Raw genomic sequence first — 12,162 nt, forward strand, 5'->3', positions numbered from 1 at the left:
ATAAACTCTAACCCTATAATGCATTCACATATATAATTTTACTCATTATTTGAGTGAGTTTTCGAGAGAGGAAAAAAGTTTGTGATATTAAGATATTTATATATACTATAACTCCAAGCGTTATTACTTTTGTTGACAATACAATTGCATATTGTATGTTATATAATAATTTATAATTATGTCTAAAAAACTACAATTGTAGAAAAATATAAAGGGTATTTTGTGATTATAATAGTAAGTGGTGAAATGATATTTTACAATGAAAGGTATTAGAGATATTAGATAATGTTTGAGGGTATGTTATTTGACAACATAGAGGTAAAGTAATATTTTCTAAAATTAGTATTAATTTTTTCATAGTATATTAATAGTTACAATATGTAATATAAAATTATGGAATAGGTGTAACTATACAATAGAAATAAAATCATGAAACTCTAACTTCCTAAATGATGTAACTCAAATCTTTAAATTGAAATTTTTGTCATGATCTTTGATGATTATTATATTTGTATACTTTCTTTTGATATTTTCAAATAAATTTGATTATCAATATTGGTCATTGTAGGATTGATTAAGATGGTAGTATATGTTTCAATTAGATACAAGGGGAATGGATAGAAAGGATGACAATGTAATAAAATATGTTAAAGGTAATAGAAAAATGATTAAAATTCTAGAGTACATGATATTTGAGGAATTAATCCAAATAGTGAATGAAAAGTGTAACATAGATCGAACGGTAAACAACACTCAAATAAACATAGGACCAAGACATCTTGACGACGACATCCCTGTTAAATTCTTAAATAATGAAGATGTTGATGTTCTTAATAGCTTTCTAACCTTTTTAAAGAATGTGTTCTAATGCAAAAAATACCCTTAAGTTTGGATAGGTATCAACAAAAATCAATGGCTATGAGGTTTAATAGGCAAATAAGAGTTTACAAAAAGATGAGTCGAGTAGTTGTCCACAAGATCATGATAATGGTTTAGGAGGGGTTCAAAATGTTGGGATCAATCAAAAACAAGAATTTTTTAAGGAAGACTTAACATATTTAAATGATTTTCAAGTTAATGTATTGTATAATGCAAAAGAATTTGTTTATGGCAACAAAAGAAATTTTCAAATTGGAGTGAATTTGATAGAAAGGTTATGCGTGATATTCCTATCAAGGAATCAGAGTTTGAGGAGAAAACACATGTTAACTACGATTCTAGAGGTAAACATAGTTTTTCGCATGCAAATCTTCTATATGGTATCACTAGAAATGTAGGTCCTAACATCAAGAACGTTTGTATTGACACATTTCCTTGGTTACCCAAATTTTCTAACGAGCCATCAACATCCACAAGCTGAGAAGTGTAGAGAGATAGCAATTCTTAAAATTGGTGTATTATTCTAGAGTAAAAAACATGTTGATGCAATAAGTGAAGACACTTTTCAGAAAGGAAATCAGTTTAGAATACACAAGTCAGACAAAATCAAATAAGAAGTTAAATGTCACCATGAGTAATGTAAATGGCATGCATAGGCAAATAAGGTGGAAGACAATGATAGCTAACACACATGTCCCAAAGATTAGATAATGCCACATCATAGGCAAGCTAGGGCCAATGCTTTATGACGATTTGAGAATGAGATTTGTATTTGTTGATTGTGTGTATCAGTCTAAGGTGATCGTTGTGACATCTCAAACTTGTATAAAATTGATATATCATATGCACAAACATGATGGACAAGAAATTGGACACTATAATCACTGAGAGACATACCAGAAGAGTTATTTATATTATTGTCAAAATATTGTTATAATTTAATGCATTGTAATCTAAGGACTGTAACGTATATACTAACAGATGAGCAAGAATGATTGAAGTATTTTTACATGGTCTTGGGCTGGAGTATCTATGTTGTAGCACTCATAAGTATGCCCAAGGGTATTTCAATATTTTTTTAGTTTTTAAATACGGTAATTAATGATTTTTAAGGGTACGCACCAGTGTATGGATGTATACACGATTGTGTATGGTCAACAAAAGGTCAATTAGTGGACAAATTATGATCGCAACAAAATAGAAAGTTACATTAGTTATACAATTAGACACACGATCGTGTATGGTCTATACACACTCGTGTGTCGCGTCTTGGTGATAAAATAAAAGTGCGATAACCCTAACTCTCTTTCATTATCTTTTATAGCTGTAGAAAACAGAGAGTGAGAGAGGGAGAAAAGGTATTTTCATCTCTTGTGGAGTCACCAACAATCATCAGAACCATTGTAGTCATGCAAGGGAGACTTTGTCATTGGAATCCAAATACATTGAGTGGCTTCCCCTGTTTAATCATGTGATGTTTGGAATGTTTCTATTATATGCATTATCTAAGGATGTTTAAATAGAGTAGTGATGATCTTGTTGATGGAATTGATAATGATATGCGAACATGGAGTTATATGCATGCCTAACCTATTAATTGTATGAATGTTTAGGTTTTGATTTGATTAATGAATAAAAGCCATGTATATGTACTCTGATTAAATAGATCGTATGAAAATCATGTTTAGGGTGTGTAAAGACTTTTGTGTATTCCTTGGAAGAAGTAATCTTGCCAAATTTATGACAAAAAAAGCATAGAAACCCTAGGGCACGATTTCTAGATCATGACACACTGTTGTGTATGGTCTTATACATACGTTAGACCGAGCCACTCATTATAGGGTGTACCAATCCTTTTTGGAAAGAAGAAAAATAGATCGATAAGGATATGCAATGATAATAGGGAGTTAAATAAGGTGACAATGAAGAATAAGTACCTTATTTAGAGGATTGATGATTTATTTGACTAGCTCAAGGGTATCTCAATGTTCTTTAGGACCAGATAAGGGTATTATGAGTTTATGGTCATGCCCTTTGGATTGACCAAATCCTTGATAATATTTATAGATCTCATGAATAGGGTGTTCTAAGATTGTCTAGATAAGTTCTTAGTGGTATTCATTGATGACATCCTGGTCTACTCCAAAACTTGAGAGAAGTATGAGCAGTACTTGAGATTTGTACTCTAGAGGCTAAAAGAGAGGTAATTATTCATAAAGTTCTCTAAATGTAAGTTTTGGTCGGATAGAATAGTATTTCTAGGTCATGTGGTTTCAACATATGACATATCAGTTGACCCTAGCAAAATTGACATAACACTATAGTGGCAGAGGCCTAAAAATTTCAATTATCACAGATTCCCTCCAAGTATGTCATCACCATAGCAAGATATATAAAGCTCACCATTTGTGTTTAATAGGTTTGCGTTTAATGGGTGCAACCCTATTATAGCAACGTATTTTACCGTGCAGATTATGTGCACATTGTCAATCCATTAGGGGATCAATCAAAATGGTTGCATGTAAAGGAAACATGTGTTATTTATCCATCTTTTATCGATTATTATCACACGGGGTGTCCAGGCAATAAAAATATATGTCCTTTGTAAGGTAAGGTTATTGAACAACAAATTTGCAATCAATGTAAGAAACCTAGGTATACGAGACTAAATTGTAAAAGGTTTTTTCTAACCCTTAGCTTCATACCATTAAGTTCTACAACAAGAGACAAAGGTCAGAGATAATGACACAAAACTTGGTTTTCTAGTTTAAGGTATAAAATTTGTGATTGTACTTGCTATTGTAGCTATAAAATTTGTGATTTGTACTTGTTATATATGTTATTATTGATTTCATACATCCATTTTGTTTGTTTTGTTATTTACTTGCTCGATCAGTTATAGTAACTATGTAAAACCAAATATAACATAAACATGGACAAATGCATATAACTGCATACACAAACATATGAAGATACTAATGCATATAACAAATAAGCGAATTTATAGACATATATATAGATACAAAGGCATATAACATATAAGTTAATCAATGTCTAGAAATAATAATTGTATGGCTAAGTGCATGCTTAAGCATAGCATGTCCTTGACCTGAAACGATAAAGGTTGGCCAAGTACTAGACACTCGATGTAGCAAAATATGAACACATCGCAAATACTTAATAGTGGTGTCTACTGCAGTATATCCATCACCCTAAGCAATGCAAATGGATCGTCTTATGATGTACACCTTGTATGAGACCAAAATAAGGTTATTGCTAGCAAACCCCAATATCTTCCTACTAAACATCTCCAAGCTAATAGTGAAACTCTGTAACAAGTTATAAACTATGATTTATCACTCTATAAAATCCATGATACTTGTCACCTAATGCACATTTTTGAAGTTTATTGGGATAAAAATTTGCACACATTGACAAAATATATTTAAGATACCTTACTTGAATGATAATTAATTAATCCTCGAATGGAAATTGATTATTGAATTCATACCTCATCCACCGTATCTCAAGGTTTCAAATGTAAGTCGAGGGCATAATTTGTCTCAACCAATCTTATAAAAAGTATGGGAAACTTGTAATTATCCTAATCTTTTGTAACACCCGCACGTAAGCCTAGGGGCATTTTAAACTTTTTTCTAGTTTTAAATTTCGTGATTTCTTTAGATTTTAATAGTACACACCATTGTATGGAGATATACATGGTTGTGTATGGTCAATAGAAAGTCAATAAGTGGATCAGATCGTGATCACGACAAAACAAAAAGTTGTCTTAGTTATACAACTAGACATATGGTTGTGTATGATCCATACATGGTCGTGTATCGTATCTTAGAGATAAAAATAAAACACAATCAACCTTAGCTCACATATATTTTTTTACTTCTCTGCCACTTAAAAAGTAAGAGAGTGTGAGAAAGGAGTCTGTGGCCATCGAAAGAGTTGCAACCAATCACCAAAATCATCATAGTCATGCTAAACAGATGTTTTCATTAGAATCCAAGTAAGTGGAATGGCTTTCCTTTTTAGATCACCATCTTTATAAAGTCTTTTTTTGTTAAATAAATAATCTAGGATGATTTAGATATGATTGTTAATAGAACAAGTTATAAGCATGTTTAGTTTCTGAATTGTATGATGAATATATGTTTTGGCTTGTAAGATCTTTGTTTTTAGATTTGATGCCATGATATTTCATGTATGTGTGTAATGGTTAAAATGATAGTGAAAATAATATGTCTAGGATGTTTAGAGACTACAATGGTGTATTGTCTATGTGTGTATCATACACGCCCGTATGTTGTTCCAAAATTTTGAAAACCCAAAGATCTCATACTGTTCTAAAAGGAGAAATGCTTGACTATGTGGTATGGGACACATGCCCATGCATGGTTTTCCAAAAGTGGATGACATGCGTCAGAGGACACATAGTTTATACACGTGGATTCAAGTACACAGGAGTGTGGCCAAGTCAATTCCTTATATGTATCTACTTTATACATAATCATGTATGGAGTGTCACACGCTTGTATATATGGTTCAAGAAATATACACAGGCATAGGTGAAAAACACACAACCATATAACCTTAGATAAAGTGAAAAGATGATTATACCCTTAGGCTATATTTATAAGAAGGTAGAGTTATATAAAAAGAATAATGAGCTAACAGAGGATAGAAAAGTCCAGAAATACATAGATGAGGTGTTTGATTATATAGATGATGACATAAACTCAGATCGAGTCAAATTTGAGTCAAAAAGTTAGCAACCTTAAAGCTAGTGTCATATAACTAGATATTCACTAGCTATATGCATAAGTGACGATATTTGTAAGAGCAATAGGGCTAGATACCCATGAGATACATAATGCACTCAACGCTAAGACGCATAGCTACCTAGTTCAGTTTAGGTGTGCATGGTAAGGATATGGGTTTCAGATATTTCTCACATGATTAGTTAGATGCACCACATATGTACTCGAGGTAAGGGTTATCTTTGGATGGTTAGTTAATAATTTTGATCAGCTTATGTGGTAAGGAAAAAAACTACTATAAGAGATTTTCCTGTATGATCAAGTTGTCCCAATTAGATAGTCTAATAAGTCGTTTGGCATGTGTACAAGGCACCTTAGCAGCTTTCACTAAGGCATCAGATATGTCGATTCTAGCTTAGATCTCTGCAGTTTTCGTAGATAATCATATTAGGGTATCAAAGTGTTGTAATGTGACAATATCTAGCTTACAAATGAAATGCGAGTTTTACTACTAGATAATTTAGTATCCAAGGATGCTAAAAGGTCTTTACTTACTACGTTTTACTCACGCATTTCCTTTGGTATGTTTTGAAGGTAGAGGTGAGTAGTGAAGCAAATAAGGATCTAACGGTCTAACGAGTAGCTACATGAGAAGAAGGGTGTTTATGTCAATCCAGTTTTACCAAACATACATTTAGCATTTTTATTATTATCATTATTACTTTCAGACACATTGGTTTACACACAATTTATATGGTCATTTTATAATAGAGATTTCATATACTTTTATTTTATGAATTCGATTAATACAACAGTTATTTTTATTACATCACCTTTTTACACGCTTTATAATTATGATCATGCATTAAAGTTTTTAAATAGTCCAGTTGTGCACGTCTTTTCTGATATATTTCCATTAGGGGTATGTACCTAGAGAAAGGTGTCACATCTTCCATCCATATGCTATACTTCTGTAAGATATGTCTAACAAAATAAGTCATAATAGTCGTGTACTTCTAGTGGACCTTCTCCTCAAAATCATGTTGTTATCAATGTTGTAATCACAAAAAGAATTCACATGTTGTAAATACAGATAATAAAACATGATCACACAACTTTAAGGGATTTATTTTAGTAAATTAAATTAATAGACAAAGTCAATTGACATCGTCGGACAACCATCCTAATGTGTCTATAACTATACCCCAAAAAGGAATTTTGCTCTTCATCTCGATGTTATACACCTTTCTTTTCTCAAAGAGGTTAGGTTCCTTATATCATTTCTTGAAAGCTTTCTTATGTTCAGTCATCAATAACTACACTAGAGGCCTTGTCATTAGACCCTTAGTTTTAATGGGTTTGTGTATAGGTTATAAACGAGTGAACCCTTATTTACAAGTTGATCATGAAATGTACAAAAATACTATCCAAAAACAATAATATGTGATTTAAAATTATATTAACAAAGGATGTTTCCAAATATATTTAAATACCTTCTATAAGGCAGAAGTTATGGTTGGGGAATTCTTAAGAGAAGACAAATTGACTACATTAGACTTCTGGACTTGCTAGTGTTAAGACATATAAATAATAAATAAATAACAGACTTTTCATTTATTGAAGGAGAATGAAAACTTTTCTAAAATTTGTGTTCCTCAATTACCTCCCTTGTGATAGGATCTAAACCACCTCGTTCCCTTGAGAGACAATGACAATCACCTTGTCACCATATGAGGCAATATCAACAATCTCTTTACCCTTGCTTAGGGTACTAAGATGTAACAATTGGATATCCTATAGTAATGGCACATAAAAAGTGAATGAACGTATTAGAAACAAGCCAAATCACTAACAACTTACCTTAACCATCAAAGAAGGTGTTAATAGGGAACCCTCATGCAATGATCCCTTAATTCCAACATCCTGTAACAACATTAACATTTATAAAATTATTGGTTACTCAAAGTGTTTAATAGAGATTATAATGTATATAGTCAACGTTATACTTACCTCGACTATCAGAACATAAATGAATATGAGATCCCTCTTTTATAGTGCCTCATTAACCCTGGAACATTGTGACAATATCGACAATCACAAGTTAACAATTAATCAAATGTTAAATTCAAATATAACATATATAGGTGACTTTGTACTTACCTCAACTATAAGAACAAAAGTCAATATGGGATCCCTTATTAATGGTGTCTCATCAACCCAGGACATTATCACAATATCGATAATCATGAGTTAATAGGTAATCAAAGTATTTCTCAAATATTACCTTCAAGATGTTTTTATAATTTAGTACTTATCTCGAGTATGGGTGGAGAAGTGAATATGGAACCCTTTATCGACAGTCCGTCATCATCATCAAGAGGAGGCCCTAACAACATATGCAATTCTTATAGGGTTCATTTGTTTGCATGTTAAATTAACATGTCCAAAAAATTTTCATTAACTTTTTAACTTGCATAATAGTATATGTGCGGAGATGAGTCAATGTGTCCTTTATACGTGTCATTATGTCCTCTATACTAGTCATTCTATCACCCAAACAAGTTAGCTAATCTAAGATAAGATTGTCCTATCTAACCAATGGCACATCAAAGTAATACATGGAAGAATCTTATGCAGTGACAAAGGGATTAACTGAAGGGGGCTCGATGATGAAAGGCACAACAAAGGATTCAAGTGATATATGCTCAATGATAGAGGCATTGACTAAAGTGGGCTCGACAGCGAGGGTCGAACAAGAGCCTCGACATGAGTAAGAGCAACGACTGGACAAACAACGTCAAGAGGAGTAGATGATGCTTTTCTTAACAAGGAGGAAGAAGATGTTGATAAAGAACACTGTCTATCTGACATTCCCGTGTGGTGAACCATATCATCATACTATTTGTAGCTTTCTCAGTTGGAGATAAAATTAGTGGAAAATTAACATTATCTTGCTTCTTAAATTAAAATTATGCAAATTCTATCTAAGTAAACTTTGTTACCTTATTAAATCAATAACAAACAATTATTTATGGCATTTCCGATAAAGATAGTTTGGATAACCTCCTTTCTTGAGATGTCTCTCGTGTACCACCTCAACATGTGTGGAAATCCTATAATTGGTTTGATATACACCTGTCGATATAGTGTGTTCAGTGTCTTGTATATCTAAAACTATAATTTCAACTTAAATATGTTACTCTAAAAAATTACAATCATATTAAATCATTTTTATTTTAATCGCAAAGATTTTTTTTTTTAAATTGCTAAATGATACAATTACCTTGAAAGCTAACAAGAACCCCATGATATCATATTGTTTCATATGGCTTTCCTTATTCTTGATGAGGCCAAACTCTATACATGCTCAGGTGATGTTGTCATAGATCGAACGATGCATCATTTGCCAACCCGTACTCCCCATGGGTACACATTGAATCCATCAAAATGATTAGCTAATTGTAATACCTTTTAAGGGATTGTTTTCCTCAAATCACTCCCCTATAACCCTAGGTGAAGATAATACAACGCTAACTTTACTGTATCAGTGTTGTCCTCCCCCCGAGGCCTTTACTGGAAAACACGACTTAGCTTGGTGTATGTCACTAACTTATGCCTATCGAAATATGTATATCGGAGTCTGTGCATGAAATATGAAGGAAGATACATTTGAATATCAATCAATCAACTAAATCAAAGGCTTGTCATAATGACAAACTTGTATGAGCTAAAACATCAGCCCCATTAACTCTAAACCATAACTCATCCCTTGAGTTCATCTTGTTTACCTTTTTTAGGATGAAGGAGTGTATCAACACTCCACTGAATATGTTATCTTTAAGGTCAAGGAAATGGCCAAAACATGTGCCCCAAAACATTTTTAACTGTCTTTCCATCAATATTTTTTTAATCATGGCTATCGCAACTCTATACCAGTGCATACTAACTTTGGGCTTGAAGTGTTTATCAATGGGAAATCTCACTTCACCATTTGCATCATCCTTTTTTCTTTTTTATGGTGGTTTTTGTTTAAAAAAAATTTGCAATTATATCAATTTTCATATTAAAAACAAGTCAATTTTCAAGATAGGTTCATTATTCGGAAAAATATACTTGAAATTTGAATTCTACATGTCAAGAACTCTAAAAGGAAAAATTTTCAATTTGCCCCCTAAAATGAAAAAATCATAAAACACTCAAAATTTGAAAACATCAATATGCCCCCAACAACCACCATAAAAAAATAATTATCTAAAATTTCTATTTTATCATGTAGACATCATCTTCAAGAATAAAAAAATAATTAGAAGTAAATATTAATTTAAAAAAAAAACCGTAAACAATAAATTTAAAAATCTAGAGAAATTATATTATATCTTTATAATTTTTATATTGTCCCACATCACTTGCTCCAACTAAAAAGAACTTCAAGTCATAGTGATTGTGTTACAAAATATGATTAATCAAACTTGTATTTTCCACATATGAATCAAGATTGGGCCCTAATGTTAAATGATTGAGATAAAATATGATTTATCATAACATTATCAATCATATTCAAGTTTTCTTTACAACCAAAACAAAGAGTATCAAAATCTATCATTGCAAGATTATTCTAGTATAAATCTAACAAAGTAGTAAGTTCTTTACCTTGATGTGATCATTGATATGAACAATCATTTCCAAGCATCAACAAATTATAGTATAAAATAATGAGTTGATGGCAAGAAATAAAAATAAAAAAAAATTTGGGATTGTAAAGGATTTTCGATTTTGAAAGAAAATGAACCAACTTGCAACTGTTTGAGTTGGGCTTTATATACTCTATGTAAAACAATGACATTTTGTGTCATGTAAAAAAACATCATTATATCCTTTGTCAAAGAAAAAAAATAAAAAATACAACAATGTATGAAACAAATGTTTATTACGGGTTTAATATAACAAACATACAAGTAACATGTTTTATATATTTTAGGTTCAAATATACAATCGAACATGTTTTAAATGGTAAAATACAATAACACTAATTTATTAACTATGTTTACCTTTATCAAAAGGCCAAATGACTATTTTCCACCTAAGGTTTGATGAAATAATAGATTACCACGTTTCAAATTTGAAAAAACCATTTTTTGTCCCTTCATTTAATATATTTTAAAAAATCTATTAAACTTTTAATATAATTGTTGAAAGACAAGAAAATAACACTTTGTCCTCAAATTTTCATTAGATAAACTTTTGTACCATAATATATAGTATTTTAATTAAAGATAATAAAAAAAATTACTAGTACAAATATAGATAAGGGTCTAAATGACATATAAATCGTATGTTTGAGGAGCAAATTGTATTTTTGATAATGTTGGGGTGTTAATGAATTTTTTAGGGTTTTTGGAAATTTAAAGAAGTTTAGAACTGTTTTAAAATTTTTTTATATTTGAATATATGTTTTAATTGTTTCAAAAATGATAATTTCACCATAAAAATTGAATAGAATGCATCATATTAAAATGTAAATTATCGTATTAGAAACTATTAGGCATAAAATACAAAGGTAAATATGATAATTTTCAAAACAAGATTGGAAAAAATGTTTTTTTGGCCTAGTGAGTTTTATAAAATGACATCTATGCCTTACAAAATAATTTGTAGTTCAAGTTACCATGAGTGTTATTTTTTGGCCTAGTGAATTTTATAAAATGACATTTACACTCTGCAATATTATTTGTAGTTCAAGCTACCATGAGTGTTGTTGTAATATTTTAAACTTTAGGAACATAACATAGTCAACTACATCCCTATCATAATTTTTAAACAACAACATAAATATTCTTTGACCGATAGAAATAACACCTAAATTTATAGATGTTTGAGAAAATGGTTTTTATTTTTCAAATTTAAAATATGAAAATTTCCTTCTATCAAATCTTGGGTGGAAAAAGTTATTTGGCCTTTTTATATTTTGAAAAATACTATGTATTTCTACACGTAAGTATTAGTTCAAATTTGAAGATTAATTCATCAGGTTTTAAAAGACTTTTACTCATTTATAACATAAATTATACCTAGCAATTTATGTTATTGAGTCGTGTTTATATAGTGTTAGTTCAGTTTCGAATTAAAAGCTTTAAACCCTAAATCGACCCAAAATAGAATCATATCAAAATTTTTCAACCCTAAACCAAACCTAAATATTTTCAAGTTGACCTAACTCGACCCAAAGTAACCTAAACTATATAATAAACAAAATCATGTTAAAACCCGACATGTAACAATATGATTTGTTACGAAACAATATACTTTGCAATATGTTATGAAATAACACAATTCTTATAAAAAAAGAAGACACAAAAATTATTTTTACACAAAACGACATTTTGTCAAAACAAAATTGTTCTATTTCAAGTTAATATTAATAATTTGCTTATTGTCTTTTTATATGATCAATTGTAAGGACAAATATATATATATATATATCATAATTAAGAGCCTAAATAATTTTATAACT

The 12,162-nt window shown here is 30.6% G+C and overlaps 1 pseudogene; it reads right to left on the reverse strand.

Moving 5' to 3' along the window:
- LOC123193150 overlaps nt 1-7,877 on the reverse strand; it is a 97,180-nt pseudogene extending 89,303 nt beyond the window's left edge.
- Nucleotides 7,878-12,162: the final 4,285 nt, after the last annotated feature.

This window comes from Mangifera indica, chromosome 12 (genome assembly GCF_011075055.1).
Source record: "Mangifera indica cultivar Alphonso chromosome 12, CATAS_Mindica_2.1, whole genome shotgun sequence".
NCBI classification, from domain to species: domain Eukaryota; kingdom Viridiplantae; phylum Streptophyta; class Magnoliopsida; order Sapindales; family Anacardiaceae; genus Mangifera; species Mangifera indica.